This window comes from Polypterus senegalus, chromosome 7, assembly GCF_016835505.1.
Source record: "Polypterus senegalus isolate Bchr_013 chromosome 7, ASM1683550v1, whole genome shotgun sequence".
Classification (NCBI taxonomy): Eukaryota; Metazoa; Chordata; class Cladistia; order Polypteriformes; family Polypteridae; genus Polypterus; species Polypterus senegalus.
Window position 1 is genome coordinate 173455847 of NC_053160.1, and position 26481 is coordinate 173482327.

The 26481-nt window shown below is 40.1% G+C and overlaps 1 pseudogene; it reads left to right on the forward strand.

Moving 5' to 3' along the window:
- The first annotated feature begins 541 nt into the window (after positions 1-541).
- On the forward strand, positions 542-3069 carry LOC120532092 (annotated as a pseudogene).
- The last annotated feature ends 23412 nt before the right edge of the window (positions 3070-26481 follow it).

The following is a 26481-nucleotide window of genomic DNA, read 5'->3' on the forward strand; positions in this document are numbered from 1 at the left end:
GCACCGGAGAAACCAAAGGACAAAACGTTTGACCAGATTAAAGCAGTGCTACAGCAGCATTTTCTCCAAAGCCTTTGGTAATAACAGAAAGGTTTCGCTTTCACAAAAGGAACCAAGCGGAGGGGGAGTCGGTTTCACAATATGTTGCTGTCTTAAAGAAACTGTCTGAGCACTGTGAATTTGGCGCTTACTTAGAGGAAGCATTGCGTGATCGATTTGTTTGTGGACTAAATAATGAAGCGATACAGAAACGACTGTTAACTGAAGTAGCGTTGACCTATAAAAAAGCAGTCGAAATCGCAATTTCCATGGAGATGGTGGCACGCGAATCGCAGCAGCTTTGTGGATCTTTAAAAGTGAATGAGCTATCGGTTTCAGATAAGATAAGGAAATGCAAACGATGCGGAAGAGTTAATCACAGTGACAGTGATTGTTGGTACAAAGATCAGGATTGCCATAACTGTGGTAAGAAGGGCCACGCAGCGCGAGTATGTAAACAGAAGGAATCTATAAGAGAGGAGGGAGCGCAGTATAAAGGGAAGTCACAACGGCGATCGGATTATCCTAAAAAGAGACCTGTAAATCGCATTATATTGCAGGAGGTGTCCAGTGAAGCGTCAGGTAACGAAACTGACACAGAATTAGCCTTACATAAGCTGATCCAAGAAGGGGAGAAGTCACACATTAGTGTGAAACCTAAAATAGAAGGCACAGAAGTAGAGATGGAGTTGGACACAGGGGCAGCAGTGTCATTAATTTCAATAAAACTATACAAGAAATTACTGAGCCACGTGCCTCTTGAGACAACTGATGTAGTTTTGAAGACTTACACTGGGGAACCAATATCCCCTGAAGGAGTTATTAATGTGAAAGTCACTTTGAACAAACAGTTAGCTGTCCTTCCATTATATGTTATCAGAGGAAATTATACACCCCTGTTTGGTAGAGAGTGGCTCAGAAGAATTAAATTGAATTGGCAAGAGATTAAGTCAGTACAGCAAGTTACTTTGAAGAGCATAATACAAAAACATGCTGCAGTTTTCAGTAAAGATTTGGGGACAATGAAGGGCATTGAAGCAGTCATTTCTTTGAAACCACAACATAAGCCAAAGTTCTGTCGTGCTCGGGTTGTACCCTATGCGCTGCGATCGAAAGTAGAGGCTGAGCTGTCCCGCCTGCTAGAATTAGGTGTGCTGTCACCTATGCAGTATAGTGAGTGGGCCACTCCTGTGGTGCCAGTTGTAAAGAGAGATGGTTCTGTGAGGCTTTGTGGTGATTTTAAAGTGACCTTAAACCCAGCCATTTGTGTGGAACACTATCCAATTCCACACATTGAAGACTTGTTCGCCTCATTAGCTGGGGGACAGCGTTTCAGCAAATTGGACTTGGCACAGGCGTACCTACAGATAAAGGTTGAGGAACAATCACGTAAACTGCTCACCATCAATACCCAAAAGGGGTTGTTCTGCTATAATCGTCTACCATTTGGGATTGCTTCAGCACCTTCCATATTCCAACGGGCGATGGATCAGGTGTTACAAGGCCTTTCCAATGTGCATTGTTACTTGGACGATATATTGGTTACAGGCTGTAATGATGCAGAGCACCTGCAGAATTTGGATAGAGTATTGGGCGATTGAAAGAATTTGGCTTATGTGTCCAAAAAGAAAAATGTGAATTTTTCAAGGAGACCTTGGAGTACCTGGGTCATAAAATTGATGCAGCAGGACTGCACAAGTCACCTGAAAAGGTTAGGGCTATTTTAGAGGCTCCAGCCCCCGATAATGTAACTAAACTGAGATCTTTCCTTGGTCTCATCAATTACTATGGGCGATTCATACCCAATCTTGCAACCATTTTGACCCCATTAAATGAGCTGCTTTGCAAAGACAAACGCTGGCATTGGTCATCCGCATGTAAATCTGCATTCCAGAAAGCTAAGGAGCAGTTGGTGTCTCAAAATGTCCTAACGCACTACGATCCACAACTAAGCATCCGCCTGGCTTGTGATGCTTCTCCATATGGTGTGGGAGCTGTCATTTCCCATGTCTTTCCCAATGGTGAAGAGAAACCAATCGCTTTTGCATCCAGAACACTGAGTAAGGCTGAACAGAACTATGCACAAATTGAGCGAGAAGCCCTTGGGATTGTGTTTGGGGTCAGGAAGTTTCATCAATACCTATATGGACGGAAGTTTACTCTCTTCACAGACCATCGGCCACTGACAAGAATCTTTAGCCCAGAGAAAGGGGTACCGTCTATGGCAGCTGCCAGAATGCAGAGGTGGGCATTAATATTAGCAGCCCACAGTTACACCATAGAATATAAGAAGGCTGCTCTCAATGCCAATGCTGATGGGCTTTCTCGTTTGCCCTTACTAATTAAACATAAGGAGAGCCAGAACACAGTTGACATTTTTTACATAAAACAAATGGAATTACTACCAGTGAGTAGTGCAGAAATTCGTAGAGAGACCATGTTGGACCCTACATTGTCTAAACTAATGGATATGGTGTTGCTGGGACATTTTCCTAAACAATTGGTGGATAATGATGAGTTACAGCCTTTCATCAACAGACAAACGGAGCTTACCGTACAACAAGGATGCCTGATGTGGGGGAGCAGAGTAATTGTGCCCCCTAAATTACGCCTCGTGTTTTGTCAGAACTACATGTCAGCCACCCGGGTATAGTGAGGATGAAGTCCTTGGCACGCAGTTATGTTTGGTGGCCAGGTATCGACAGCCAGATTGAGCAACAAGTACACAACTGCCAGTCATGTCAGCGTGTTCAAAATCTTCCAAGCCCTGTGCCCCTCCACCCATGGATATGGCCAAGTGGGCCATGGCAGAGAATTCATGTTGATTTTGCTGGGCCTTATGAAGGCCATATGTACTTAGTAGTAGTCGATGCCCACTCAAAGTGGCCTGAGGTTCAACTAATGGATAGTGTCACAACTAGTAAGACTGTTCATGTCATGAGGACCCTTTTAGTCGTTATGGGATACCTGAAGTCCTTGTTAGTGACAATGGCCCACAGTTCATTTCTGATGAATTTGCATATTTTATGAAAACCAACCATATTAAACATATACGATCTGCTCCCTATCATCCAGCTACCAATGGGCTTGCAGAACGCTTTGTGCAAACTTTCAAACAAGCTTTGAAGGCATCAAAAGGATCTGCTTTAGTACAGCAAAGACTAGACACGTTTTTACTCTCATATCGCAATACTCCACATGCTACAACACAGGAATCTCCAGCTATGCTTTTATGGGTCGCAAATTACGTTCACGGCTAGATGTGCTTAAACCAAATGTGGCTTCTACAGTGAGTCAGTCTCAAGATGTTCAGCTGTTGCACAGTAACCGGAAATCCAGACAATTTAATGTGGGTGACCCAGTGCTGGTCCGGGATTACCGAAGGGGAGAAAAGTGGACACCTGGAGTGGTAACCTCCCAGTTGGGACCAGTTTCCTACAGTGTAAAAGTTGGGAATGCTGAAGATTGGAAACGGCATGCAGACCAGTTACTACTCAACCGAGCAAATGAAAGTGTTCCACAGGCCACACAGCCAGAAGAGACACCTTCTTCCAACTTGGTAACAATGTCACCAGTAACATTAGAGAATAATACAGTCGATGCAGGGCATAACCCTACGGGAGTAGGCTCAGTCATTCCAGACATGGTTCCTCAAACTAGTGAACCTCAGACATATGCACCTCCAACTTCACCTACAGAGAGCAGTGGCAGACGCTATCCTTTGCAGTATCTAAGCCTCCAGATCGTTTAAATCTTTAAATGTTATAAAGTAGTTGAAACAGTACAATGTATTTATGTAAATAGTTACCTTCAAGCAGAACTGCTCCATTCTGGATATGTGGCAGTGAACTACAGCTTTGTTATAGTAGTTTTGCTCATTTTGACTGTTTAGTCTTTGTGGTTTTATAAATAGGTGGGAGGGAAATGTTATGTATTGAAATAAATGTAACAATGATTGGTAGTATTCCCAGGCAGAAGGGGCCAGAGTGGGGTTAAGAGAGATCTTGGACAAGCAGTTTCAGAGAACGTTCTTAGTAAAGCCTACGGTGCAGTTAACTCCTGGCCTCAGTGTTTGTCATTGAATATCAGCCTCAATTGACCTAACATAGCAGCTACCCTGCAGAATTTTACAAGAAATTCTCCGCTCAGATAGCTCCTCTCCTATTAGCAACATTTACAGAAGCCAGAGATAACCAATCTCTTCCTGAAACCTTTCGCCAAGCACTAATCACCGTTTTTCCAAAACAAAATAAGGACTTATTACAATGTGCATTATACAGAAAAAATTCATTTCTGAATAACGACGTTAAAATACTCTCTAAAATCATAGCTAGAAGGATGAAGAAAGTGCTCCCCTCGGTAATATCACAAGACCTCTGTAATATCACAAGATCACTGGATTTATCAGGGGCCGACACTTATCTTCAAATCTTTGACGCCTGTTTAATGTAATATACTCACCAACTAAATCAAACACCCCAGAAATATTATTATCATTGGATGCAGAAAAAGCTTTCGACATGATTGAATGGAAATACCTTTTAACTACATTGGAGAAGCTTGGGTTTGGCCCGAACATTTGTGCATAGATTAAATTACTGTATACTAACCCAGAAGCTTCAGTTTGCATCAACAACATTTGCTCAGACTACTTTAAACTAGAATGTGGTACTAGACAAGGATGCCCCTTGTCACCGCTGCTGTTTGCAATTGCCATTGAACCACTGGCAATACATTTTCGAAATAATGATCAGATAAAGGGAATTAGCAGAGAAGGACTGGAACAGAAAATTTTAATATATGCAGATGATATGGTACTGCATATATCGGACCCAGAAAATTCTGTGCCTGCAGTCTTAACAGTACTCATAGAATTTCAAAAGATCTCTGGTCTCAGAATTAATCTGAATAAAAGTGTACTCTTTCCAGTGAATTCTCAAGCATATAATATTAGATTAGACACCCTACCTTTTATCAATGCAGAACTGTTTAAATACCTCGGGGTAAACATCACAAGTAAACATAAAGCTCTATATCAACAAAATTTTGCCATCTGCATGGAAAAAATTAAACAAAACTTGCATAGATGGTCAACCCTTCATCTCACACTAGCTGGAAGAATTAACACTGTTAAGATGAATATTCTTCCTAAACTTTTTTTTTTATATCAAACATTCCAATATACATTAATAAATCATCCTCACTGGGTCACATGTTCTGGGCCTGCACCAAATTAACATTATTCTGGACAAAAATTTTTACTTACCTCTCAGACAGCCTTGGACTCACAATCCCTCCTAACCCATTAACAGCTGTGTTTGGGGTTCTTCCAGAGGGGTTTAAAGTGGAGAAAGACAAACAAACTGTGATTGCATTCACTACAATTTTGGCACACAGACTTATTCTGATAAACTGGAAGAACCCAAACTCTCCTCTTTTAAGTCAGTGGGAAACCGATGTGTTATACTATTTGAAATTGGAAAAAATCAAATACTCAGTTAGAAGATCCATACAGACTTTTTTCAAAACATGGCAGGATTTAATCAGTAATATTTTAAAATAAGCTCATAAAGCACAGAGAATTTATTAATTTAGGTATGTTTACAAGCCTTAAATTTCACACCGTTTGGCTTGCTCTCTCTCTCAGGGGTGGGGCATCGATCTGTCCTTAACTCAATTTTTCTTTTTGTAAAAACTTCATTGCTTTGTATGGATTGCAATAAAATTAATAAAGAAGTGAATAAAAAAAAATGCCAGAAATCCACAAAAGGAAAGCACAATCAACACAACACTCCAGAACACATTCCAAATGAACCACCTGGCGACCCTCTGGATTTTCAGGTTGCCCCGCATCTTGGGGGACCACCCGTAAAACACATGGGACAAAACCAAGGCATGGATACATAGAGAACATAAAAAACAAAAAAAAACAAAGAATACAAATAAACACAAGTAATATAAATGTGAACAAAAGAATAAAAAATTAACAAAAAAGAAATAAAACAAAGATCTGAACTACAGCCAGAGGAGGAACCCTGGCTGAAACACGACAGGCAACAGGTGATATCTTTCCAAAATAATGAAATAAGCTTCCATTTAGTGAAAGACTGAAAGTGATGGTTAAGAGTTTTTTATCCAAGTATTATCACCCAGTTGTCTACAGAACAGAGCATGTCAATGGCACTGGGAAATGATTTGTCAGTCTACTGGTCCCAAAAGGTTGCTGTGGAGGAAGGTAAGTGGTGAAGTAAAGCGCACAGCCCCTCTCTTTTTGAAATGTCTGAATCTCACAAACATATTTTCATTTTGTTATTTTCTTAAAATATTGTAAATATGCCTATATATGTGTACAGTCTCAAGACATGGATCCATACAAAGAGTTATTCACCAAGTTATTAATTAATTTTTCATAGAAAATTGATTTAAGGATTAAAATTGAGATTTTCTAAAAATGGATGTGTTGAAGGTGGGTCATTTCTGACCCTAAGAATAAGGGGCATATGCAGAATATAAATACATTACAAAGGTAAAGAAATGAACCTGAGAGGTTAGTCGGTACCTTTTGTGTTAGATTCATGTCTTAGGTCAGTGTTTCCCAACCATTTTTCTGGGGTGGGACACTTTTTGTAACCAAAATCATCCCAAGGCACACCACTATTTCACTAACCACTGTCACGCACGTGCGAGCAGGAGGATGTTGTATGGACCAAACAAAGGTAATTCCACGCCAGGCCAGGGGGTGACAGGATGCACTAAAGCTTTTCCTGTTATCTCTGCAGACCAGTCACAGGAAAACCTGTCTGACTCACCGATGAAGACATCACTTCCTGTCACTTCAGGTTCCGCCTCCCACGACGACTCCAGAAGAAGGTCACATCTGGTTCCCCCATGTCATTTCCGGTTTTATCAGTTAAAACCGCCATCTTTCTAAACCTCAAACACTTCATGTCTGGACTTCCAACAGAGACACTTCTGTCTAAAACCAAACCCATTGCAGCCAAGGATAATACACGGGTGGCTGCCCCAAACCTTTTTAAGTGTGTTGAGTCTGATCATTTCACACCACAAACACATTTTATTTTATACATGTGCTCAGCTGTCTAAAGGAGCCAGACTACTGGACAAGCCGGTTAAAAAAGTAGCTCCGAGATCAACATTCGCAGACATGGCACTTAGTGAGCAGCACCACACACCCGGGTAGATGGACTCCAGCAGCCACGAGATGAGTCTGAAGTGCTCTAACATTGTGATTACACAGCTGCTTTTATACCAGCTTCTCCATGTAGTCCAGTCCTCTTCAGACAGGTCTTCACCACCTGTGGAGCTTGTCCCTCTCATGTTCAGACCCAGGTGCGCTACACTATCATTTCCATGGCACACCTGGGTAGCTCTCATGGAGCACCACTGTACCACAGCACACTGTCTGAAAACACTGTCCTAAGAGATCTGATAACATAATAAGACAAGTCTGGAAGTTTTAGTCATGTTTATGTGATTTTCATATCCTGTATTATGTTTTTTACCCACATCCCTAATACGTGCATATGAGGTTAACTGCCAAGAGAGTGTGAGATTGTTATGCTGTACTGTATTCTAATACAGGGGTACATGAAATTAGAAAGAATGGATCTATGATCAGCCTTTGTCCATGTCCTAAATTCATGAAGTTCTAAGTCCTAAGGAGTTCAGTCCCAGAAGCAGCAGGCAATGAAAAGTGCTGGATATGCAAGGCCCACTCACTCCTAAGTTTAATAGTGAGCAGCCCGCCAATTCTAAATGCACATATTCATGCAAAGTACCTGAAGGAATGGGCACTCTTCATGTTGTGTCAAGGCCAATGGGTTAAACCCGCGTTTTGAAATCGATGAGCTAACAGCTAACCTTTATGCCACCTAAAAGTAAAGATGAAGGTTATTAAATTCCCACAAACTGAAGTGTGCTTAGAAGCAAACAAAAATAGCAGTGTATTTTTTTCAGAGAAAAAAAATAAGCTCATTATATGTAACCCTCCTCATATAATTTGAACTCGGTATGCATAAAGATGAACAAGCACAGTAATTATTTTTATTTTTGTTATTGATGTTGCCAAGATATACTATTATGTTTTTTTCTCTGACATCCAAGGTTATTTAAAGCCTGGATATATTAAATGGTAAAGTACTGTACACCATCACTGTTGTCTTTGATAAGCATTACAGCCGCATAAAACAGCAGCTGACATTGTAAAGAATATCAATGATACAGAGGGCAATATTATGCTTTAAGTACTGTTGAAAATACAGTTTGTTGGTAAGGTTAAAAATAGGTCACCTATTACACCGTGAAGGATGAAGTGGACGGAATTATTTTGTTATGGATTAATGGAGTGCAAAGCCGAGGACGAATGGGAATCTATATTCACTTTTAAATAATATGTATTTTTAAGCATTAGAGCAGATAAAAGACCTTGCAGTCTATACTGAATGTCAGGAAGCACTAGATTCAGTAGATTATAAAAGGCAAGAGCATTAGAGCAAGAAGACAAGGCCAAACAACAGCATGAAAAGGTTGCATCTGGTGTATACTGAACAAAAAGATGTGACAAGATAACGTTCAAACAAAAGAGTTAACAAATACAAGAATGGCTAAGGAGTAGGACTGAAATATTTAACGGATGGGCAAGATAATTCAATGGAAAGATTATGAAAGCCCCCCCCCAGTGGACTGGACCCCATTTGGGATACAAACCAGTAAAAAAAGTCATATTTGGTTACTTTGTTATTGCTGAAGTTTAACTAGTATAAGAAACATTCAAAAGAGTAGCAGCATATTTGAATTTCAAAATACAAATCATAGGCCTCAGATTGCTTATCGCAGCTGTAACATTGATGTACACTCATTGATGGCTAGGTGTATGTGAGCAGCCCTCCAAATCGAGTTGAGGTGTTTCATTGCTAACAGGTGTATCAAACCAGCGCACAGCCATGCAGTCTCCGTCAACAAATGCTGGCAGTAAAAATGTGTCGTACTGAAGAGCTCAGTCACGTTAAATGTGGCCACCATTACCACATGTGTGGTAAAAATTAAACTGGAAATATATTAAAGAAAGAAATCTTGTCCTGTACTAGGACCCTTTTTGAGTCAGAAACCAGACAGGAGGAAGCTTGTCCATTGCGTCATAAATTTCTCTTCATGAAGAGGGATACACTCTATTACAGTAGCCTGTGGTGGAATGGCCAAATTACAGGCTCATGTTTATAGACAATTGAATTTACATCACAGTGCATAATTAATCCTGACATTTGCTCTGATTGGTTTGTTGGCTTGCGCCATCTGAATATTTACTCTGATTGGTTAAAAGACAAGAGATGTTTCCAGCAGAGAGTATGAGGTGAGACATAAAAATAACCGGACTGGGTTTGGGGCTTTCCTGGAAAACCGTCTGGAGGTCGGCCAATCACAGAACTATATTCCCTCCTACAGTCCCTCTCAAACCCCCAACCGGCCAGGTATATCCTACGAATAGCCCAGTCAGTATTTGACCAACTATCGCTATAGGAGTTGCCGAAATAATGTTGTGTAAAAAAAATTGAAACAGCGAATCAACATCAAATTTCTCACGAATTTTCTCTTTTTGCATAAAGCAGTTTTTGAAAAACATTCCTGTCCTTGATCATCCTCCCTATTCGCCCGATTTAGCTCCCTGTGATTTTTAAAAGTGACCTGAAGGGAGCACAGTTTTCTTCAATGGATGAAGTGAAGACAGAAACAGCAAGCCTGTTGAAGAGCATCAAGCAAGATGACTTCCAGCACTGTTTCAATAAATGGATGATACATATGGAGCGGCATAGAGATCAGGAGGGGTGGTATATAGAAGGTGACAATGATTAGAATGCTGTAACTCATCAATAAATATTTATTTTTACAAATCCAGTTATTATTGTGTCTCACCTCGTATAACCAGCTTACATACCCCAAAATTAAAGGCTCATTTCGCTATTTTTGGACCTTACAATACTTTTCAGTACTTTTTGAATTCCTGTGTGCATGACATCTGTCAAGTCTTACAGGGTGCATGACAGTCAGCCAGCTTCTTGAACCATCACCCAGAACTTTCTTGTTCTTTGTTGTTCACTTGACCATTATCTGGTTTTCTGATATCTTTGAACAAGTCTCTGACATTTATTAGCACTTTACGCTACTTAAATAAATTCCATATTTTTAATATGAAAAGCATACCAAAATATTTCATGCACAATAACTATATTACTATGTGACCCCTAAATCTCAGTTTTCTTCCACACATGTCATTATGTGGAAATTCTGCTTTGTTAGATCTGCTCCAGTCAACTGTTAAGTGATATTATTTTGATGTGGAAGTGTCAAGGAGCAACAACAGTTCAGCCATGAAGTGGAAGACCAACAAACTCATATATTTTCTGTCCCCCCTGGCCATTGAACCTTACTCTTATTCGATGTTAATGTTGATTTATTTTTTTATAATTATGTCTTTCATTTTTCTATTCTTTAATATGTAAAGCACTTTGAGCTACTGTTTGTATGAAAATGTGCTATATAAATAAATGTTGTTGTTGTTGTTGTAGAACGGGCTTCTGAGCACTGAAACGTACAATATGTAAAAATCGCCTATCCTCATTTGCATCACTCACCACAGAGTTCCAAACTGCCCCTGGAACTGGAAGTAATGTAGAAGTACTGTAGGATAAAGTTGGCATTGGCCAGTATGCCTGGCTTTTTAGAGGCACACAAGGCCTGTTAAAGACAGAGGGTCTAACAGGGAGGCAGAAATCTAGGTTCACCAACCTACATAGATCCCAGAGTAAGTGGCTGAACTGTAGTCATCACCAATAGTTAATCTGATATCAAAGGTGTACATCGGTTGAGCTGACATCTTTGCAGAGGCTCCTTCAGACCAGAACACCCAAGTTCGAACAAATGCTATAATTCAACAAGTGACAACTGTGATGGACAACATAATGTACCTATGATCAGGCCCTGATTCTGTAACTAAAAGTGACTTTAATCCAGTCACTAGGGGTTACACCTTCATTCAAAAACTAGCAGCACTCGTCTCTCTTTAGAACATCTTTCTTGCACTCTATGAAACCTAAAAGCTACTGAGCCGCTCTCTCTCTTGTGTGCTGAATGCTGACAGCCTGAAACCTGAGATCCACTCAGCCAAGCCAAGCTCTTTTCCAGTGACTGAGCCCAGTGTGTGATTACTGAGATTCTGCTATTACTTCAAGATTGGAACTTCAGCATCTAAACTTCTGTTCCAGAAAGAATAATGCATTTCTCTATGAAGTCACAGAAGACATTGCAAAAAGCCTTACTGAGAAATTTACAGCACACCACAAATTAACGACCACATCGCAAAGGGAAAGAGTGCACTCCAACGCAAGGAGAATCCGCCTCTTGAAACCAGAGCAACAACAGCAATAACTTGGAGAAACATTGGACTTCACTCTTAAAAACTTGGTATCGTAAAACTGTTTATCTGTGCCTAGAAAAACTAGAATTCAAAGTAGACAGTAAACAGCCAGCCTCTTCTATGTTATATATCTGTCTGTCACATCTGTCTTGTGTCCTGTCCTCTATGTGGATATATATTCAGTTATCATATTTCTATAATCCTTGAGCTTATTAAGAAATTATGTTATCCTGTTCCTCAAAATTAGTGCACTTCAGTTACGTTGATATAAGTCTGATAGCCAGAGACTGCTTACTACAGAGAAAGGTAAGGCCTTACCAAATTATAATAATAATAAAATAATAAGTTGCATTTATAGAACACCTTTCACAAACCGAGGGTCACCTTACATACAGAGTAAAAAAAAATTACACAGAAGACAAAAGTTTGTAAAAGAGGAACGTTTTCAGTGAGATTTCAAGGTGGAGAAATAGGACCAATCTCGGAGAGACTGAGGGAGAGAGTTCCAGCGATGAGGGGCCATAACACTGAAGGATCTGCCTCCCAGGGTGGAGAGTCTGGTGAGTGGGACAGTAAGGAGATAACTGCTCGAGGACCTGAGAGAGAGCGACAAGGAGTGCTAGGAGCTGAGTGAGGTAGAGGAGGTCAAGGTTATGTAGGGCTTTGAAGGTGAGAAGCGGAATCTTGAATTTAATCCTTGATGGAACCAGTATCCAGTGAAGCTGGGAGAGAAAAGGGTAAATGTGAGCAAAACACTTTGTGTGGGTGAGGACTCTAACTGTAGCTATACTGAGTATACTGTAGCTTCTGTAAAGATTTTGCAGGGAGGCCGAATGAAGAGGGAATTACTGTAATCAATATGAGACATTATGAAACAATGAACCTGAGTTTCAGCATCATTAAAGGACAGAAATGGACAGAGACGGGCAATGTTATGAAGATAATAGATTGAAATTTTGGAAAGAGACCTAATGTGTAGCCCAAAGTTAAGTGCTGAATCAAACAAAACACCAAGATTTCTGACAACAGGAGCAGGTTTGACAAGTGTACCATCAACAGAAACAGAGAAATTGGATGCCTTAGAAAGTTGGGAGTTTGGGCCTACCAGTAACACTTTAGTTTTATTGACATTAAGTTTGAGAAAGTTATTTTCCATCCATAGCTTAAGATCAGTGATGCAGTCAGTGAATATGCTGGTTGGAGAATCTGTAGGGCAGTCTGTACTAAGATATAACTGTATATCGTCTGCATAACAGTGGAAGTTAAGGCCATGTCTGCTAATTCTCTGACCCAAAGGAAGGATATAAAGTAGATAATGTAATAGCCTGAGGACTGAATCCTGAGGGACACCACACGACTCAGGTGAGGTGAAGGATTTCAATCGGCCGAGTGTGACAAACTGTTGCCTTTTAGAAAGATATGATGTGAATCATTGAAGGGCTAAGCCAAAGATCCCTAAAGCAGAGAGATGTGACAGGAGGATTTCATGATTAACAGTGTCAAATGCTGCACTTAAGTCAAGAAGGAGGAAAATATTAAGTGAACCACAATCTGCAGACCGGAGAAGATCATTAACTACGCAGAGAAGAGCTGTCTCAGTGCTGTGCTGTGTGCGAATACCAGACTGACAAGGCTCATAGAGTGTATTGTCTAGAAGAAAAGCATGGAGTTGTATAGCAACCACGTGTCCCATCACCTCAGCCAAAAAAGGGAGATTAGAGATAGGCCTGTAACTGGAGAGAGAAGAAGGATCCAGGTTAGGTTTTTCAAGGATTGTGGTAACTGTAGCAGTTGTGAGGACAGAACCTGAAATGAAACATGCATTTACAGTATAAATGAGGCAACAGGAATACTAATTATGGATGAGCATGTCTTAAGTAGAGAAGTTGGGGCAGGATCCAGCAGACAGGAGGAGGAATTAGACTTATTAATAAGTTTAGAGATGGCAAGAGAGAACAACAAGCGAGAAACAAGTGAGTCTTGATGGTGGAGATGGTACATCGGAATGAGTGAGTGATTGAGGTGTGAAGGGAAAACTATGATAGATATGATCAATTTTAGTATTAAAGAAATGTAAAAAAGCCTGTCACTGTTCACTATATGGTTGCAAGACAAAGAGGCTATCCAGTGAACTGAGACGAAGACTGGACTCCTTCAGTACTGTGTCTCTCTGGAAAATCCTTGGGTACCGTTGGTTGGACTTTGCGTCGAATGAATGGTTGCACATTAAGTCCTGAAAGAGGCACATTACCTGCATTGTGAAGGCGCGTCAGTTATGGCGCTACGGCCATGTGGCCCGTTTTCCCGAGGGTGATCCAGCTCGTAAGATCCTCATTGTCCCGAGTGACTGGACCAGACCAAGGTGTCGCCCACGTAACACCTGGCTTGGCAGATAAGGGGTCATTTCCAGAGGGTGGGACTGGACCACGTATCTGCCTGGGAGGTTGCCAACCGGGATCCCAAGTTGTTTCGTGATGTAGTGGGTGCGGCAACACACTGTACCAGTCTATGCTCCCCAACTTGACTTGACTATTCAGCTGTATTGGGGCATGCTAAAGGAGGAGGTTGAAGGAGTTTATTAAATAATATAATTTATTTTATTCAATTATTTAATTAGTTAAACGCAAAACTGATAGTTAAATAACCAAAGTTAAAATCCCTGGAGGCTGTCAAATTAAAATCCCTTTTTTTTCCAACATTACCTTGATGCCCTTGGGTGGGCAAGTTAAATTCTTCTTTTTTTTCATACAGTACAAATCCATGGCTCTTATTGCATGGATGATTTTCAGTGGTTATGATTTTAGACAAAACCATGGGTAGAGATTTCCTTTACAAAGACTTAATATATCTTTCTCAGACCTACTTAAACCAATCCAGTGACACTTCTTTTCATGTCTCTTAACTCTCTAAAATCATAAATACAAACACAGATGTAACGACTGCTTTTTTGGTTACTTTTGCTTCTGTAAGAAACTGTTTCGGGTGATGTGGGTTGTACGGTTTTAGCTCCTTCTCCTCCTCCTTCTCATCCTTGTCTTTTTAATAATTTCAGTTATCATTTTGATTTTGTGTATTTGCTTATTTTTATTTTTGTGATTTATTGTGTTGTTTCCCTGTAGGTGAGGTCATGTTTCATTTCGGTGGCCATCTTTGTTGTGGCTTGATCTTCCGTTTTCAGTCATGTGACTCTGACCTTGTGATGTATGACATCATCACTGATAGGATATATAAAGATGGCTGGCTTAGCCTCTGGTTTTCTTTTCTTTTCTTTTCTAAAGAAATCTTTGCTGTGTGTGCTTCAGTTTATTTAGGTTGTGAATTTTTCCTTGGTTAGTTTGTTTGCCTAATTTTGCTCAGGAGTTTGACTTGCAAATATTTTTTTGCTCAAAAAATGAGTTAGTTTGCTGATCTTGTTTTCTGCTATGTGATGCTGATAAGTAATTTTTGTTATCACCAGCAGATAAATGTGGGACAGAAAAAGGCAAAATTTTCAAGTCAAAAAACATTAGCAAAAAGTTTGGAATCACAAAAATCAAAAAAGAAAAGTTTTAAGCAAAGTATGTAGAAAAAAACTTTTAGTTTTAGTCAGCCTTTTAATCCAAAATGTCAGTTATCCATGCATCAAGTGGTACTGTCCTAATAACAGGAATCCAAAATGATGGTGATTGTTAAAATACAAGATGGCAGCCAAAAATACACCAAGAATTTAAACAACTTGCAAAGGAAACAATAAAATGAAAAATTAACACCAGAAATGATATCTATGACTTCAGAAAAAAAAACCAAGTATTAGATCATACAAATTAGTTAAAATAAACAAATAAATATAAGGGTGGCATGGTAGTGCAGTCGTAGTGCTGCTTCCTTGCAGTAATGAGACCTGCGTGCTTCCTGCATGGAGTTTGCATGTTCTCCCTGTGTCTGCTTTGGTGTCGTACGGGTGCTCTGGTTTCCCACAGTCCATATACGTGCAGGTTAGGTTAACTGGCCCATTTTTGTGTGTTCACCCTGCATTGGGCTAGCATTCTGTCCAGGGTTTGGTCCTATCTTGCACCCTAAGCTAGCTGGGGCACGGTCAAGCAGACCCCTGCATCCCAGTTCAGGACTAAGTGGGTTAAACGGTGACTGACTGACAACCATAAATATAAACAGAAATCCAGTCATTACATTATCTTTACTGGTTTTGATCTCCATTTGTTCATCACTCAGAGCTTGTTTCTTACTCTGTTTAGCTCTTTTCAGCTCACAGTCACATTATTCACCGTAATCTTGGCATAGACTCTTACCTGCTCCTAACACATAGCCTATCCTAGCAGCCGGGAGAGTAAGACAAGGACCATCTCTAAACAGGATGACAGACCATCACAAGGGCCCACGCATTCAAATCCACTGGGCCAATTTATAACCATCGACTGTCCTAACACACGGATGCGGAAACAAAACCGCAGTATTCCACAAGAGATCCCAAAGGGAAGAATGTCTTGTTACTACATAACGAAACCAGGGAGCTGACCTAATAACAGCCACACCATTAGTTTTCTTAAAGACCCTGTAAAAGAAAACAAAGAAACAAATAAAATTTTTGGGGATCCACCCCGCATATTGTCAGAAGTTATGAGCTCCATAAGGAAGTCTCAAAAGACTGAGTCGGGAATGGAACTGACTGAGGAATACAAGTGACTACGTTTATAGACAAGTGGAAAGAAAGAGGAGGGTCCAACAGGACACTGGAGGAAGTGACATCAGCATAAGGGTGTGGTCTGGAGAGGGAAGTGGAAATTGGTAAGGCTGTAGTCAGTCTTCTCTTCTGTGGTTCTGCAGAGGAGTGAGAGGAGGTGTTAGTGCACTTTATCCCCCAACCCGGCATTTTACCCTTAGTTAAACCCATAGACTGCCTCCCATGTGCATGTGTGTGACAACCCTTGATAATTATTATTATTATTATTATTATTATTATTATCATTATAGTGGTGCCTTGGATTGCGAGCATAATTCATCCCAGAAACGTGTTTTTAATCCAAAGCACTCGTATATCAAAGTTAATTTCCCCATAAGAAATAATAAAAACTCAGATAATTCGTTCAGCCACCCAAAAATATTTATATAAAATGATTTAATACAAAATATAAAGTAAAAATACATAAAACAAATTAACCTGCACTTTACCGTTGAAAAGAATCGTGGCTGGTGTGAGGGAGACGACAGAGGATAGGAGGAGAGTTATTGTGTGGGACGACTTTCACTATAACTAACGGAATCCGCTATCTGTCGGCTCACTGGAATCTTTTTCTTTTTATGCGACTTTAACAAGGAAACCTATCCAATGACAGTTGCTTTTGCTTGAAGAGGTACTACACTTGAACACAAAATAAAAAAAAAATACTTTACGCACTGTAAGGTTTCTAAATTCTTCTGGGAGTTCCCCCAACGGGACGACACACGGAAGAGCATCCTGAAGCAATCACAAGGCTTCCAGCACTGTTGCATTACTCCGCAAAATTTAATCTAAAATTTTTGCGGTCATGTTATAAGCGCCTGCCATCAATGGGTGATGCACGGGACATTATAAATGCAAGGGCACAGAATTACTTGGTCATTAACCTGGCCCCAACCCTGCCTGATTGCTGTGTCTGTGTATAGGAGAGTGGCAGATCCCGCTACAATAAATAACTGTGCTGTTCCTGTTTCAAGCTGATTTAAAGCTGGTTTTACTAAAGTACTGAGACTCAGCCTCATGTTTTGGGATGCAAGACACACGTGGTCACAATGCTATAGTAAACAGTATACGCTCGTATGAATGTTGACTATATGAGTGAGGCATGCAGACTGAGTCCGAGCATGTGAGACGATTACCCACAATCCCGCAGTGAGAGAGAGAAGAACCATCAGCTCAGTTGTGATCACATGATGCTCGGCAGACAAAGCGTAGACATACTACTCATATTGCAAGACCTTGCTCGATTATCAAGTTAAAATGTGTTAATTTTAGCTTGTCTTGCAAAACACTTGCAGACTAAGTTATTCGCAATCCAAGGTTTTACTGTATACAGTATTTAATCATTGATGCATTGAAATCATTTAATGCAATTGCAGGACATAAGGGTGTGGAGGCTATTCTACCAACATTAGGTGCAAGGCAGGAGTCAACTTGGGCAGGGAGGCAGCTCATAACAGGTTACATTCATGACCACACAAATAATTTGGTCAGTTTAGAGCCCCCAAATAACTAAACACACATATTTGGGATGTGGGAACAAAACCTACATGACATGAAGAAAAACTTTCAACTTCATAAAATGTAAATGAATAAACAAATCGAGTAAATGAGGGTTGGGATTCTAGAGGATGCCCTGTTTCCAATGGACAAATTTGGTAAACATAAATACCGTTGTGAAAAGAAGAAAATCTTTACAGGCGTGGAGAAACATCCGAGATTAAACACTGACTTCAGCTGACCCTCTCATTTAAGTATGACTGTGGCTGGATGGAGTGGGACCTTGTACTGACCCAACATAACCTCAACAGTCCTCTAGGGTTTACTCTTCCTCCACTCTAAAGAAAAAGGCAGAACTAATGTTACAGATGGTGTTTATTTAAATTCATGCCCCATACAGTAAAAAGCTCCAGATGCCCATTTGTCTGACAAAGGATGATGACTGGGCCACGATTCAAATCTTAACTCCTGTTATCTGTGTACTTATTCATACAGAGATCATATTTATTTATGTGGCTAGCAGATGCTTTTTCCCGGGATGACATCATGGTACGGTGGTAGCACTGCTGCCTTGAAACAAAGTGACTATGGTTTGTGTCCCAATTGCTCCCTGCATGTTCTCTCCGTGTTTGGTTGGGTTTACTCCCACAGTTCAAAGACATGCCAGTTAGGTGTGTTGGCATTGCCAAATTGGCACTAGTGTGGGTTTGTGTTTATCCTGCAGTGGACGGAGGAATTGTTCCTGTTTGCTAAGATTGGTTTCTACAGTACTCCCTTGTGACCCTGCTCAAGATAAGAAGGTTTGGAAAAAGGTTGGATAACTTTACACAAGATGACTCACAACAAAACTGTAATTGTCGACAAATAAAATGTATTTCCATGAGTAGCAAGACAGTGCAGAGTTAAAAGGTAGTGGGGAAGGTAATTGTGTTCGTAATGTACAAATTTAAGCATTGCAGCCATGGTGAAGACTATCAACAAAGTCACAGTAAACCATGGATCAATAAGGTCACAAAAAGTCGAAGATGCCAACAGTAGAGCTGAGTGGCAGAAAGCTTAAGGGGTCCCAAGGTGCTTTATGAAGAGATACAGTTTTAAGAGGACCTCGAGCATCAGTAGCCTGAGAGCAGTTCACACGATCATGGAAGATAATTGAAAGACTTGAAAGCAAGAACCGAGGAGCAGTGTACATTATTAGAAGCCCTGGTGACAGAAGGGACAGTTAGCAGACAGGCTGAAGCAGAAGTGAAGCTTCTTAGGGAGACATTTAGAAAGAATATATCCAAGCAATAAATCATAGGCCACAGCAAGCATTTTGAATTTGTTACGAGCAGCAATAGTTAGACAGAATGATGCAAATGCAAGGCTGGCATAAGACCTAAGAGGTCAAGAGGCCCTAAGCACTTGAAAGATTTTGGTGCCCCCACAAATATCTAATTCAAAATATAAGCAATAATAAACCATGTGCTGGATGGTTGGCGCCTTTGCCCAGCTGGGACGCCTTCTTAATGGAATGACCAGGGTAAAGAACATGCACAGGGCATTATCTCCCCCAGAGAGCTAGGTGGCAGAGCCACTGGATTGCAGCAGTGTCAGATTCCCACAGGGCTTCATGGGAGTTGGAGTTCGGCACAGCCCTGTTGGGTTCTTTGGGTGCTTCCAGGAAGTGCTGCAGGGACTGTGAGGCCGTACTTTGTTGGGCTTCCACCTCACCTAGAACTGCTTCCAGAACACTCTAACAGGTGTGGACTATGGCCGGCAGCTTATCCTGGCCAAGACCCCCAAGCCGCTAGATGGAGCCCTCCCTGCAATGTGGAGATGCCCCGAATTCCAGCAGGGCATCATGGACTATGGAGTTTTAATACACAGCCCTGCTGGATAACGTCGGGGACGCTGCAGGGAGGCACAGAGACGTTTGTTTTTCATACAGCCTGGAAGTACTTCCATGTCACGAGGACGGAAGAAATAAAGTGCTTCTGGGCTGACGAAGAAAAGAAGAGTTTTGATCTGACCCGGACTGAGAGTTCAGAAGCACTTCCGGGTCACAGACTATATAAAGGACTGTGGGGGATCCCAGAGTTGAGCTGAGCTGGGAGGAAGGGTGGCAACGCATCTGGGAGAGCTGGAGGATTGTTATTGTATTGATTATTGTGGAATTATTGGTTATTGAATGAGTATAGTGGAATGGAGGGTGCTTTGTGCACTGTATTGTCCAAATAAAAATTATTGGACTTTTATCTGGTGTCTGGCGTCTGATCGGAGGGTTCAAGGGGACAACAGCGCCCCCTATCTGTCACACAGGCCACCAGAAGTACTCTGTGGTGCAGGTTAAAAGCCTGCTGATACTTTTGGAGTCAAGAGGAAGGTGACAAAGCTTGCTGGAGCAGGAGTGGAGGCGGACAGAGAGTGAGAAGAATGCATAAAAAGAAGAGAAGGCAAAGTGTTGTGCTTCTTGACACAGTGTTTATTCCTGTGCCTGTGTACTCTGCTTATGGGTGGGAAACACTTCGGGGAAAAAAGTTTCCCACGGAATAAAGCCTGTGTTGTGCTTGTGGAACTTGATGATTTTGATGTGGGGTGCTTTTCTGCAGCAGGAAGAATTGTGATGGGAAAATGAAAACAGCAAAATGCAAGGAAACCCTGGAGGAAGACCTGCAGAACAACTTAGGAGAAAGATTTGCGTTTCAAGCAAGACAATGACCCCAAGTATGAAGACAAAGCTACACAGAAATGGCTTCAAGACAAAACAAATGTGAATGTCCTGGGGTGGCCGAGTCCAGACCTCAATCCAGTTGAAAATGTTGGAATAGTATTGCATGTTTCTCACTGGTGTGTTACCAGCAAGTGCCAGATATCTGAAAATTACAAATGCTCAAAAGCATGCTATAGACAACAATTCCACACATGCCTTCATATAACTTTATTTTTTCTCACTTACAGGTAGGTCCAAAACTACACATAATGACATTAAAAATACACGGTGTGTCATAACAACATTTTAAGAAAAAATCACTAACACATTTCATTATTTTTTTAAAATTTCATTTCATTAGGAAGGTTGCCCTGAGCAACTTCATTGTATGATTGGACCAGACAGATCAGCTTTGCAAAACAAAGGGAACATTAATCTGCATCATTATCAATGCCATTTGGAAACAGAAGTGGCCTATAAAAGAATGTTGGCAGGATCAAAGTCAGCCAGTCCATATTTTAAAATAGAAGGATAGAAATTCAGTAAAAGACCAAACTTACACTTTGTAAATCTAGTTTGTAGTGCAAATGTTTGGATGTTAGTTGGATCTTACATACAGTATTCTCATTACATCTGAGCATTTGTAAATTTAAAATACTTAAACCACAAAAGTGTCAGACTTATCTTTTTAAAGAAGAACATTTCATCAAATTTCAAAATGTTATAAACATTATCCTTTTTTCTCAAAGACCTTCCTTAACGTGTATTTCATATTGCAGCAACTTGGCTATACTGCTACAAACACCATGTATGTTGTCAGCCCGGCACCAGAGTCATAGCACCATACACCACCACATGTCTGCACCAGCAGTTTCACGGCAGAAATGACGCATCTATACTCCACACTAACCCCTAACCCCTAGACCTACTGTTTACCCCAGTCTCAACTGTTTATAATACACACTAACCCTTAATCTTAATTTACTCCTAATCTTAACCATTTATACTACACAAACCACACTAAACCCAACTTCAACTTATCCTTAATCGTATCTGTTTATACTGCACACAATGGGCGGTTGGAAAATCGAGAGTACATCTTATGAGAAGGATTTAGGAGTCATAGTGGACTCTAAGCTATCAACTTCCCAACAGTGTTCAGAAGCCATTAAGAAGGCTAACAGAATGTTAGGTTATATAGCACGATCTGTGGAGTACAAGTCCAAGGAGGTTACACTCAATCTTTATAATGCACTGGTGAGGCCTCATCTTGAGTACTGTGTGCAGTTTTGGTCTCCAGGCTACAAAAAGGACATAGCAGCACTAGAAAAGGTCCAGAGAAGAGCGACTAGGCTGATTCCAGGGCTACAGGGGTTGAATTATGAGGAAAGATTAAAAGAGCTGAGCCTTTACAGTTTAAGCAAAAAAAGATTAAGAGGTGACCTGATTGAAGTGTTTAAAATTTTGAAGGGAATTAGTACAGTGGATCGAGACTTGTATTTTAAAATGAGTTCATCAAGAACACAGGGACACAGTTGGAAACTTGTTAAGGGTAAATTTTGCACAAATATTAGGAAGTTTTTCTTTACACAAAGAACGATAGACACTTGGAATAAGCTACAAAGTAGTGTGGTAGACAGTAAGTTGTAAGGGACTTTCAAAACTCGACTTGATGTTTTCTTGGAGGAAATAAGTGGATAGGACTGGCGAGCTTTGTTGGGCTGAATGGCCTGTTCTCGTCTACAGTGTTCTAATGTTCTAATACACGCTAACCTCACTAACATCTAAATTTTTACTTATACTTAATTGTAACTGTTTATACTACATGCTAACCACACTAACCTCTAACCTTAACTTGCCCCAAATCTTAACCGCCTATATTACACTCTAAACACATTATCACTTAACCTTAACTTACCACTAATCTTAACCATCTACTGTACTACACTACCCCTAACCTTATGTTAACCCTAACCTTAACTATTTACAGAATACTACATGCTAACCATACAGTCCTCTAACATTATCATCCTCTGTAAAACTGCTGATGAAGAACTGCTGCCATAGACCTGTAGTGATTAATATGTGAATTTCCCCTTGGGATTAATAAAGTTATCTATCTATCTATCTATCTATCTATCTATCTATCTATCTATCTATCTATCTATCTATCTATCTATCTATCTATCTATCTATCTATCTATCTATCTATCTATCGATCGTACTGTAGCTCTGCAGTTGGATATTATTGACAGCATGAGCCAGCTGCATGGTGATGACCGGCTATTCCAATATGGACTGACAGTAGAATTGATGGGCAGGGTGTATGAAAATCATCAATTACCAATGAGGTGGATAGACAACTGACTAAAGGAAGGAGGCCCCCTGGACAGATAAAGAAAGGGGATCTTGTGTGACTGGCAAATGAGTTGTGAAGTGAAAGGAAAAAAACAACGGAGAATCAAAAGGAAGATGGTTGTGAGAAAGAGCCCTATACAATGGTTGTGTAGGGATGCCAGGCACAGTGGCTATGAGCGCAGGTCTTGCAAATGAGAAGCAGTGGAGTTAGTGATGTGTCGAAGTCCACGAAAAACTAGGAATGGTGGTGTGTTTGGTTAGTTCACACAATTATTATTTTTTTTTTGACCTGTACATCCCTCCACCGTCCCCAATTCTCAACTGTTTTGAATCTCACACAGTAAAAAGTTCTTTTTGGTGTGACTCATGTGTTCAATTCCTCTACTGTAACTACCGTGTGTGTGTGTATGCGTGTGTGTGTGTGTGTGTGTGTTTGTGTTTTTCAAGCACAAATGCTGACATCATAAACCATTTATAGAGTTTTTTATTAGATGTGCATTATCTGCATAAGTATAAGGTGATCCAGAACTAATTATGCAATTTTCATTACACTATAACTTATTAAGTTTATTACATAGAGAATTCACAAAAAATATTTTTGTTGCTGATAGATGTCAACGAAATCAGTGAATTAATTCAATGCAAGTCTATTTTCGTTTATTACAAAGATACTTCGAACAATCCTTTTGTCTTGTATTGTTTTCCTACATTGCATTAAAAGTAGCATAATTAGATCTGGACCACCCTGTAGTATTTTACAGGTGGCAGACAACTTAGCAAATGTAATGTACAAGATCTCGATATTATACAAATGGTTTAATTACAGCCTTTGCAGGTTCAGATTTAATTTGGCTTGCACAGTGCATCAGACATGGTGGTTTAAAAATGAGAGCCTTAACCAGTTTGCCGTGCCTCATTTAGATAAGTCTTGTATTCCACATAAAATGAAAACTGCAGTCTTGAAGTAGTCTATAAGTAATCTGACCTTTGAATTTGTTATTTAATAAAGTTTGTGACTTCATTATCTTGCCATGTTCTGATGGATTTAGCAGGTTAAATCTGGATTAATTCAGGTTTCAGAGATTAACAGATTGAAAAGCAAATCATCTGTTAAAGACTGCATTTGTTTCACTGACCTATGGCTTCTTTTTAGTTGAGCAACTGTACATTTAACAGAGGGAAATAAAATTTCATAAACAGTAAAATTGCATATTACATAAGTGAATAGAATATCCCATTACATACACCCAAAAGATCAATACTAGTAATAATAATAAAGGATAAAAGTCAAATATTTGTTAAACCTATTTTTAGGTGCCATCTGTCATCTGGAAAAGCATGTGACTAAAATGAAAATGTTACTTGTATTTCTGTAAAATAGATAGATATACTTTGCTTGTCCTCATTGGAAAATTAAAACTTTACAGAAGCTTACTACTCTGGGCGTCTCTTTCCTAGGTTTCATTTCGCCGACATGCTCGTCTCACTTGTGTATTAGTGGCGGGAGGAAAAATAAAAGGGATACCATTTGGCCGATGTGCTCGTCTCGCTTGCGTAAGAGTTTCTCTCTTGTCTTGGCGGTTTTACTTTGGCAACAGAATCGTTTTCTTCTTCCGACTCATTAACTTGGGGCCGCCTTGCCAACTCTCTGAGCTTCACACTGTAGTAGCCTCTCACTTCTAGGCTGGAAGGACAGACAGACAGACAAATTCACTCACTCACTCTCTTTTACGCATAGACGTTTATATATAAGATACCCATTTTGCATTTTGCTTGTGTACTTGTCACTACTGGTAGCACAAGGTGGTACCTGCAACCGATTCAGGCTGCAAAGGTAGTCCAACCCGTCCAAGATGGCACACCCATATGTGCCAAAAAGGGACAACTAGGAGTCAGAGGCAGAAGCACAACAGATTGAGTTGTTGTCAGAAAATCATGAGAACATCAGAAATATTAACCCTCAATAGCACAAGACACAAAAACAAGAAGCACATAAAAAAAAAAATAAACAAAAAAAAAAACAACGAGCAGGAGATCCTAGCACTAGAATTTATCTCTTTTTTGAAAAAGGCAAAAATGGGGGTCCAAGAAGCACGCCAGGAGTCTCAATTATAAAACTTTGCATGGTTTGCAGTATGAAAGATTGTTTACTCCAAAAAAGCTGAAAAATGCATGTGTCCAAAAAAAATCTGATTTATAAAAATTGGCATACACACATTTCTATGCAATTTCCCTTTATAAATCACAATCATGGTGTAAAGGTGTTTGCATGAAGCTGCCTAAAACTTTGTATGGTTAACACCCTGAAACAACCATATTTGGACTACGCTAATCAACTTTGTACATATGCAGTCACAAACCTACAGACCTTCATTGGGTGATACAGCAGCCTCCTACCTGATGCACTGAGACACCGCCACCTACCTTTGAGAAGATCTGAGTGTGCAAGAGCATCAATTGCATTATTGAACATCTCCTCTGTTCTCTGGGGAGTCTGAGAAAGGCTATCACCTACTACAATGAATAGTATACACCAGCTGCTACAAGGAATAGTATAGACCATATGAAAAACTGAGGGTTCAACCAATTACCTTACCACCAAGCCAGCAATCACCTACAGCGCCTTCTGTAAGTCAGCAACCAACACTACTTTGTCTCAGAATAAATGAATCGTGTAGCGACACAGGCCACTGAACCATAATGTTTGTCATACTCATCTTGGCTTCACAGATGACTTGTGTGTTAATAGAATGTTACTGGCTTATGTTTACCAACAACAGCTTCATTCTTGCTAGTCTTCTTGGTAATATGAGTATAGTCAACTGCTCCAACTACGTTAGGGAAATAAGACACCCCTGCAAATTGCCATTGTATGTACACCCACACCACCCAAAACTGAATGTAGCACCTTGTCAGTCAGTTAATGCCTTCCAGCACAGGATGGAGCTGAAGCTTGACTCATTGAAGCTTGAGATATTGCTAACTTGTCAGCCAATTCTCTGATAAGTGACAACTGGTAGCCGATATAAACTAACGAAAGACAAAAGAAGCTGGAATATGTAGCAATGGCTCTCTTAAAAGGGGACTAAAATATTCAATACATCGTATTTATCACTTTTGAAGTTAAATATGTTTGTCACATCAATGCACATTATAATAACTGTGATATGAATTATTATACACGTGAGTCATCGTTTAGCTGGTTTGCCTGCATTTCTCTACTTTATCAAGGGTGTTGTTATTTCCCAGCTTCTCCAAAATGTTGCATATGGATGGATCAGAGCTGCCATAAATATATACAAGTTTTCCAGCCAAATTTTCTTTTACAAATCCTAGCATTTGTGTGGAAAGTTGCACAATTTGGGCCTCTTCTTTTTTTGTGTGTATACAAATTTTACAAATCTGACCCTAGGACTGTGACCAACCTCCCCAGAAGAACTTCCTATAAGAAAAGAGGCTTCATATACTACCTGCTGGCTTCAGCTGCTGAAGGTCCCAAATATAAGTAGCTGGCAAAACAACATGAATCTTCCACATATATATCAGAAAGCCCCACAAGAGGGTGGATAACCATAAACCAATAGCCTGTGATCAAAAAGGACAACAAAGAAGTTTTATTTTTTTAAGATTCATTATCAAAAACAGAAAAATACCAACAAATGTTAAACAGAGCAAAAAGAGACCAAAGAATTATCCTAAAAGGCAGTCCTTCAGCAAACAAGTCACATTACACAGTCCATAAACAGA